The 9,294-nt window shown below is 45.6% G+C and overlaps 1 pseudogene; it reads left to right on the forward strand.

Annotated features, from left to right (window-relative positions):
* Positions 1–8,104: 8,104 nt before the first annotated feature.
* LOC149750296 (V-type proton ATPase subunit e 1 pseudogene) lies at positions 8,105–9,017 on the forward strand (annotated as a pseudogene).
* Positions 9,018–9,294: the final 277 nt, after the last annotated feature.

Consider the following 9,294-nt stretch of genomic DNA (forward strand, 5'->3'; position numbering starts at 1 on the left):
TCATATAGCTTCCTATGGAAACAAAATCCAGCCTCTTCCAGCAGGAAAAAAGAGAAAAATAGGTTTGCGCCAGTGACCAGTAGAGACCCACCCAAGAAACACCCTAACTCTGGACTTCTTGTATTAGATAATTAATTCCTTATTTTGAAAGCCACTTGAATCAGATTTTCTGCTGAAAGCACCCTGAATGACCCATGTGTGGCTGCCTGCAGCAGTTTTACCCATCAGAGGGAGACTGCCATGACTGATACCTGGTAACCTTGGGGTCCTGGCCACAGCTGATTGGACCACAAGCTGGTCAATGGCCCACGAGAGGCTCACTGAGGTGTTCCCCTCTAGACCTGGCAAAACCAATCACATAGTCTCTGGGAGAGTTTGAGCTCAAGACAGAGGAAAAGAGACAGTAAGTAGAAGAAGAAGGGCAGCAGAATCAGACACAGAGAACTCAAGCAGAAAGGATGAAGGAAGGAGAGTAGAGGGATGCCATGTCAGAGTGAGACAGTGATCCAGAAGGATGACAGAAGCAGCAGCAGAGATTAGCAGAACCCTCTGTACAACTCAGTCGTCAGATGAGGGAACACTGGCCATCACTTCCAGGAGAGGGTAAGATGCCACTGCCACAGCTTCAGGGGATCTGGAAGAGTTCTCTGTTTTTGCTGAGACTGCTGAGATGATTGCCAGTCTTTTTTTTTTTTTTTGCGGTACGCGGGCCTCTCACTGTTGTGGCCTCTCCCGTTGCAGAGCACAGGCTCCAGACGGGCAGGCCTAGCGGCCATGGCTCACGGGCCCAGCCACTCCGCGGCATGTGGGATCTTCCCGGACCGGGGCACGAACCCGCATCCCCTGCATCGGCAGGCGGACTCTCAACCACTGCGCCACCACGGAAGCTCAGCCCTTTTCTTTTAATGATGTCAGGATGTATCCACCTCTGCACTGTGGGGTTGGTATTCTGAATGCCCATTTAACAAGAAAAACAGGAATTCTTTTTTTCCTTATGAATTGCTTTCCTGAATCTCCTATATGTGTTTCATCTATTCTCCCTGGCTGTGTGTGTTTTTGTCTGTGGAAAAAGCAAAGCTTAAATGTCAGAAGGAAGGGATCACATTCCCCATCCTCTTGCCAACCAAGAGCACATTTACTAGTCTCTTCCCTCCATTAAATGTTAAATGATGTTTATGAAGCACCCGCATGGGCCTGGAGCTTTTCTCAGTGCTCAAGGTTGCCAGGTGGTCAACATAATGGCATTACCCTTTATTTGAACTCTCTACTCTGGTGTTCTTGGAGGCCCTGCAGGAACACGAGCAGACTCAAATTTAAAGTGAGAACCAAGAAGGGGGATAGATATGACACATGAGGAGTAGTCCCGATTCTCAATCAGGTAAATCAGTGGGCCGTGCCTGGTCAGTTTCACCTTATCAGTGCTGTCCAACTGCTGTCCTCAACTTCTCTGGTCATCCTCTACCCTGCCTGAGCCCTCTGCCCCTTACCGTCCACAGGAAGATTTGACAACCCAGCAAGTGTCAAAAGGGTATCAAAATAGATCAACTTTTCCTATGAGAATCTCACAGATGGAGTGACCAGACTCACTGACTAGATATCGGGGTTCGTGATTTTACAGTGGGGAAGTGCATCTTAAACCAGAGCTAGCCTGAAAATCTAGATCATACGGTCGCTCCAGCTGCTAACCAGGTAAATATAAAAATGGGCATTTCATCCTAACACGAGGAAAAGAGATATGCTTCTTTAAAGATGAATTGTGTCCTTTATTTTGTGTCCAAACCTGCAATCTTTCAACATCTTGTTCGGCGTAACAATTGCTATGTAAACTCAGCGTGGGTAATTACCTTCCTATCATCACCAGGAACTGGGATATGTAACATGCAAAAGTAGACTGTAACATCCTCCTACTAGAAAAGCATCCACTCCAGGAAAGCACAGAGACTCCTTCACAGAAACCCATCTGCAAAGCAGGCAGGAAGGAGGAGGAGGGAGGGGAAGCTTGTGCACCACCAGACTCTTGCCCTCCTCTGTCTTGGAGTCTTCTGCTCCAGTTCAGGAGAACGCTTTCAGGCCAGCAATGATGAATCTGACGCCATGTGAATGAGATTTGCAGGTGTGAGTGGGAGGCTGCCGGGGCAAACCCAGATGAATGGGAATGTGGGGAGAGGAGGGTTTCTGGGACAGAAGCAGAAGCAAAGGTTGTGCTTGAATGAGCAAAAATAGGACAGACGCCTCTTCTTGAGGGAGGGTAGATGGGTCGTCCCAAGAGGCAACTTGAGGGCTCTGAGCTGTACAACCTCAGTGCTGCTGTCCGGGAAGGATAAAACCAAGTGGGAGACGGCTTCGGCAGACACTGAGAGTCAGAATTGTCTGATGGCTTGGAAAGTCTGCCAAGCCCACTGGGGCCACCTCCACAGTAGCTCAGGCTAGGCAGCAGTCTTGATAGGTCAACCCCCATGAAATCAGATGACTGGGTAAGTCAAGGGCACAGTGCCTGCCACATAGTAGGCACTAAGTGAATAGTTACTGAATGAATGAATGAGTGGGTGGATGAGCCAATGTAAGCTTCAGAGCCAATCATTTGGTCCAGGAGCTGCATTGATTCATTCCTTAGTTCATGCAGTACGTATATTTTGAGCGTCCCCTCTATGTCTTGAACTATGCAGCAGTTCATGCTAGAAAAGGCCTGCCCTCCAAAGCTTCTAGTGGGGAGGCAGAGACAAATAAATACACAAGCAAATATATAATAAGATAATTTATAAGCAAAGGCAAATGCTATAGAGAAACTAAAATGTAGTGTTAGAGTGGAGCAGAGGTCAGCAAACTTTTTCCGTCAAGGGCTAGAGGGAAAATACTTTAGGTTTTGTGGACCAAATACTCTCTCTTAAAACAACTCAACTCTGCCATTGTAGCCTGAAGGCCCCTGTGGACAATATGTAAATGACAAGCATGGCTATGTTCAAATAAATCTTTATGGACACTGAAATTCCAATTTCACATAATTTTTGTGTCGCAAAAATTTTTTTTTCAACCACGTAAAAATGTAAAAACTATTCTTGGCTCTCAGGCCATATAAAAACAGGTTGATGGCCAGATCCGGCCCCCAGGACTTAGTTTGCAGACCCCTGGAATAGAGTGACGGGGTGGGAGGGTCACTGCTGGGAAGGTGACATTTGAGCCTAGACTAGCATGGGGAGAAAGAACCAGCCATGCAAAGAGGAGGGAAGAACATTCCAGGCACAAGGAGGCATGGTGCAAAGGTGCGTGCGTGTATATATACACACAAACACACATCCACAGTGCTATCCACCACAGACAGTTGTTGAATAGTGGTGAGAGAAAACGGATGTAGAAACGTCTGTGTCCCCACCTGACCATGATTTGGGGATGAAGGCTATCCCGGTCTCTGTGTTCATCAGCCAGGTGTGCAGCTTCACACTTTGATGGACTGGCATGTCTCCGCACAAAACAGATTCTGACTTTACTGGCCCTGGTTTCTCTTCTGCATATTTCCTCATTGTTCAAGATTAGTCATTAGTTTTTTAAGCAACAGCATCCTTCTGGAAAATTTGTGGGAGAAGCAGCTCACAAAATGAGGTTGTGCTTGTTTGTTTTGTTTTGTTTTGTTCAGGGTTTACAACTTTTTGAGTGTTATGGATTGATTCCTGGATTCTAACCAACGTCAATCATCCTGGTGCCTTTCACATGAGTGTATGGACATAATCTCACTAAATACAAATTATCGGAAGTCTTCTGGAATTGTGTATGCAAAGGGAAAATGGACAACTCCGTCCATCAACCACGCACCATGACAGCTGTGGCTACCATCAAAAACTAGGCGAAGCAGGTTCTTGGAAGCCCCTGCTGTACCTTCTCCAACCCCTACTAAGTAGGGATAGAGTAAGAGGGTGTGATGGAGAGAAACAGCCAGCCCCAGGTGAAAGGAACTTGTCTTTGAAGCATATTGTTTTGATTCTTTGGCTTCCGGCCCCTACAGCCTTTGGACTTGAGTCAACTCCTGTTCTTGTGGAAGCTACCCAGGTTCATACCTTCCCCCTCCATATGTGGATTTTTACTTTGTCAATTAACATTTCTTGCACAGAATTAAGGCACAGAATAGCATCTCAATCCTTCATATCCCCAACTGGGGGGCAAAGCAACTCAGCAGTTTTCAAGTCCTGGCAGCATCAAAAGAGCATCTGCAATCAATTACCACCTTTTCTCCCCCTGTTTCTCACCATCCGTTGCTTAAAAATGGCTAACTTATTTTTTTCCCTCATATCCTTGTAAAAACACATGCACACACCAACACACACATGGCTCCCAGGCTGAGATCACAAGTGCCAAAGCTCAGCCTGGAGAGAACGTTTATGACTGGGTTATACATCCCCGAAAATAGGGGTTTATAATGGAAACACTGACAGATCATTAACTATAATAGCATAAACCGAGGCACAGAATTTTCACGTTGTCTCCATTTTGTTTGTGTCAGCAGGATTTCCAGGCCCAGAATCTGGTTGGAGCTCATGAGCTGTGCCCAAATGTGTGAGGCAAATCTGAGGGCAAGAGGATTGCCCCGAGAAAATGGCTCAGGACATGCAGAGTCTTCAGGTGCAGAATATTCTGTGATGTTTGGATTCAGAAATGATCACAGGAATCTCAGCATGGAGAAGACAACCATCTGGGCTGGAAGCTTAAATCCCTGTCAGCCACTCATCTCCAATGACCAATTGCTCCTTGCCCCAGGCATGACTTTTACTGATATAAAGAAGCAATTTAGAGCAACTAGCTAGTTAGCTGATAGATGGAAACTATCCCCAGCAAGGTCTCCATTCTAGTTTTTGTGCTCTCCTAGGAAGAGATGCATCCACCAACTTACCACCAATGCTTAGAACATTGCCTGACACATAGTAGATGCTCAAAGCATATTTGGTGCTGCACGCATAACTGGATGGATCCATGAGCTAATGAAGGAGTTAACAGATCTCTTTCGGCCTCACTCAGGTTTCTCACGTGTGAAATGAGGGGGTTCAATACCAACAGTGGTTCTCCACTCTGGCTGCACCCTGGAATAACGCTAAATCACTTTACAAACATACTAACACCTGGACCCTACCCCCGACCAAATAAGTCAGAATCTCTAGACACGTGGCTTGAGCAGCAATAGTTTGAAAAACACCCCAGGCGGTTCTAATGTAGACTAGATGATTCTAAAATTCCTTTCTGTGTTTTTAATTCTAACTAATTTGGGTCATGAAATTCAAGGCCTAGAATTTGTCTCTCCTCAGCTCAGAGAGGTAAAAGGAACAGGGGTGAAATGACATTGAGAAATTATATTTAGGAAATAATGACCATTTATTGGACTCCTTGGTGCTGGGCACTGCGTATTGCATACTATTATCTCCAACCCCTCTGACAGGTGGCCTTATTCCAGCTTCCCTGTTTTTCAGATGAGGAACCTGGGGTTCAGAGAAGCAAAGTGAATTATCCAGCGATAAGGAGTTATCCAGGGAGAGGCTGACCTCCTCAGCTGCCGTGGGGCGTTGCCAATTCCTTTTCCGAATTAAAGGGTGTTCAGCATCCGGCAGAGATTTTATGTTCAGGCAGAGTGTTGGAAGAAAGAGAAGTGAGAACTTCAAGACACACCACACAAAACTGTGAGCTTTGGGGAGGAGGAATTCCCTCCCACCCCTGCGCCCCTCCCAAGTGAAAAAGGACAAGCTCGCGCTCCCCCAGGCCTGGGCCAGCTGTCAGAGATGAGCCCTGATAAAGGCCCTGGGCCTCCTCCTTGAATTCCTTTGTTCCAGAACCTATCCCATTAGAAAAAGGTCACACATCTTTGGCCCCTTTTAATTTCAGGGGTGGAGAGGTAAAAGCCCAGTCGGGGAAACATGTGCAATTATGAGCAATTACTTAAACGGCTTTCAGACAAGCCTTGGCCCTCCACCAGCGGGCACAGGGGCCGGCGTCTGCGTTTTGTAGGCGAGAAGGAGCGAGGGTGGGAAGGTGGGGACGGGGGAGGGGAGACAGCAAAGCCTTTTGTCACTGGGCTACAAAAAAACCCCATTGGTATTTCCTGCCACCGGACTAGCTGACACTAACCAGCCCTGCGCAGGGGAACTATTCACTTAAAAGTCATCGTTTCCTTTACTTATCTGCCTCTAAAGAAACAAATCTATTAGCAGCAAGAAATCACTCCAGCGGCTTCAACTAAGTGCTTCCCCTGCTGAAAATGCCAAAGCCCTCCTGCCTTCAGCTCCGGCCGGCCATCCCCTGGCCTCCGCTCCTCCCAGGCAGCAGCTCCGAGCTGGCCCGTGTCAGGGCGTCTCTGGCCACTACAGATAACAAGGGCCATTACGTTCCAAATCCTTCCCCAACCTCCTCCCCTCCCTTCCGCCAAAATCCCAAACCCAATTTCTCCCTGGCAGATCAAAGGCCGCCCAAGCTACAGGAGAGCTCACTTGATCAATAAACTCTTGACATGGGAATAAACAGAAGGATACAATATTCTCCTTCAGGATTTATTTTGTCCATGGAATAGCAGTGGCTTGCTATGCCTTTCCTTTTGAGAACCATGGAGATTCGGTGTTAAAACTCAAAATAGTTTACTCCTGAATGAAAAATCAAAAATGCCCAGATCGCCCGAAAACACTTTTTCAGTCTTTGTTGGCCTTAAACATACAAACTGTAAGGGGAAGACTAGATCTTCCAAAAGCAAACTTTCCTTCCACTCCAACTCGGTTTGCAAAAGTTTACTGTAGAGCTACCTAAGCAAGGCAATCTCATTTTGATAATTAACTTTGCAATTTAGGAAGTATAATAAAAATTAATATGCATCTCTCACTGTTCGTCCTAAAGAATTCAAAAGTACTTCCCAGACAACGATCTGAAACTGTAGATGAAAAAGTACAGCAAACCCCAGAAATGTTGAATCCAGGACGCTGTGCATTTGGGACATACCGATTGTTTTTAAACTCTTGAGAATATTTATTTAAAAAAATCAATTCATTGATTCCTGTATCACTCTCCTATGACTGTTTCTTTGATACTGAAATCCTTAACCCGCGAAACGGAAGGAGAGAGAATTTCAGCTGAGTTGCTAAAATAGTCCAGGGAACTCATTTGGAATCTAGCTATCTAGATTGCCCCATTAACTACCATGTTATGTTTACTCACACATGCTTTCATATATAGCACATGTATATCACAATTTTTAGAAATAAAGCCTTGCATCTTCCTCCTTTGTAAGATATATAAACGTATACTTAGATCAATACGAGCTTTTCATTAGTTAGTACGGAAAATGCTCCCCAAAGATCACTGAGGCATATTAAACCACTCTAACTTAGGATCCAGATAAGAGAAAGCAAAGTAGATCAGCAACATAGGCCAGAAGACGAGGAAAAGGAGGGGGAAAATGGTGTCTTGTGACACAATGACAGTTACAGCTTAAGCCCAGAATATAGACAACAGGGTGTGTCAGCTTTACATTTATAGCCCACGGGAAGAATAGAAACTCCTTGCCAACCTGTTTGTATATTTCCTCCTACAGCATGACTTCAGATTGATAACTACCATTTACTGAGATCTCACATTTACCAGGCAAAGAGCGAAGCACTTGACAAACTACATGATTTCCTTTATTCCTCACAAGAGTCCTATGAAATAGGTACCATTTGACAGATGAGGTATATGGTCCTAAAGAGGTTAACTGTCTTCCCCAGGGTCACATGGAAGCGATTGGAAATGCTGATATTTGAATGGGGGCATCTGACTTCAGAGCTGCCACGTGAACTGCCAACCTGAGACAAAAATGTCTGCAGCTTCCCTCCCAGACCAGCACTAAGAATTTCAGTCAAGAGGCAGTAGCCTTTCTCTTCTATAAAATCGTCCTCAGTCTTCTCCATCCAAACTTTTATATGATCAAACAGTGTTTATTTTATTCATGGATATGTTTACATTGCCTATCTCCAAGTACATTATTTTTGAAACACTTTCCCCTTATTCTTGCATTCCTGCCAATTAAGTCAGGAGAAAATCAATATTTCATGGAGGAGAGAAGGGATCATAAAGTACATTGGTGGGGACCTAGAAACAGGTCTACCGCTTCCATGTACCTTCCCCCTTAGTCTTGTGACCTTCAGGAAACACATCATTTACATTAATTTCATTAGTTTTCAAGTGTAGCATTTTAAAGAAGCCTGGCATGATTTATGGATGTCTGTCCCCCGGCAAGGAGTATTTTTCTCTTTCTTCTCTTAGCACAATGATTTGCACTAATCCTTTAGAGGGGCGGTGGGTAAGTCTTTTGTTCTATTAAGGTAATGTGCAACTGTCCAGACCCTGTGTTCAATGGCTACTTTGCCAGCCCTCTCAAGTAGCTTTACCATGAAAGTTCAGGGTCAAACAGCCTTTGGATACACGTATACTGTGCCGCTCACTCAGAGCAAACTCACTCAGAATGGCCTGCCTGCCTGGACACAGAACTTGACATCCTTGGCCTCAAAGGGTTCAGCACCACGGGTCCACCTTGTGGGAAAAACGTCTCTGAGCCAAACCATACAAAGCCAAAGTGGTGGGGGGTAGGGGAGGAAGACCAAGCCAGCCAAAAGAGAAACATGTTTCCCCTGTCAAGGAAATCAGCCAGGTGAGGCCAAAGTGGGACAACGGGGCAGGGGCTAGAAGCTCCAGTGGCACCCATGGCGGATAACAGCCTCACGGAGCCCCTCACCTTGATGAATATGTCTGGGCTTCGCCGGCTTCTTGGTGCCCTGGTTCATCCCTAAGGAGTGATCATCACCATGGTAGTGACCTGTTCAGTTTGCTGCTATCTCTTTTGTCTGACTGCGGTTCTGGCCCAAGTCAACCCCCTCTTTGGACCAGAGTTGAAAAATGAAACCATTTGGTATCTCAAGCATCTTTGGCCTTGAGGGACAAGACACCCTCTCCAGTGCTCAGCCACTGACGTCATGAAGAGAATTCCTCTAGATGCAAAAGCACCTCCAAACCCAGACCACCTTCTTAGACTCACCTATTTTGGCCATCAGTTGCCTTAAATATTCACACCATATTTGCATATCTTATTCTACAGTGAAGTATCTTTTCCTACCGTCTTTTTTACACTTTGAAAACTTATGTACCTACTTAACCTGAAGTGTGCCGACTCCATAAAATGTTTACACACTCTTCTGAGGTAGAAAGTGCTATTCCTCTGAGAAATATGTTACTCTCTCCTTGGAATCTATGGATTTGAAGATGGCTCCTGCCTGCTCACAACATGGGAATCAGTGAGGT

This window comes from Delphinapterus leucas, chromosome 2, assembly GCF_059928025.1.
Source record: "Delphinapterus leucas isolate spDelLeu-1000000601 "Yukka" chromosome 2, BTC_Dleu_Yukka2, whole genome shotgun sequence".
Lineage (NCBI taxonomy): Eukaryota > Metazoa > Chordata > Mammalia > Artiodactyla > Monodontidae > Delphinapterus > Delphinapterus leucas.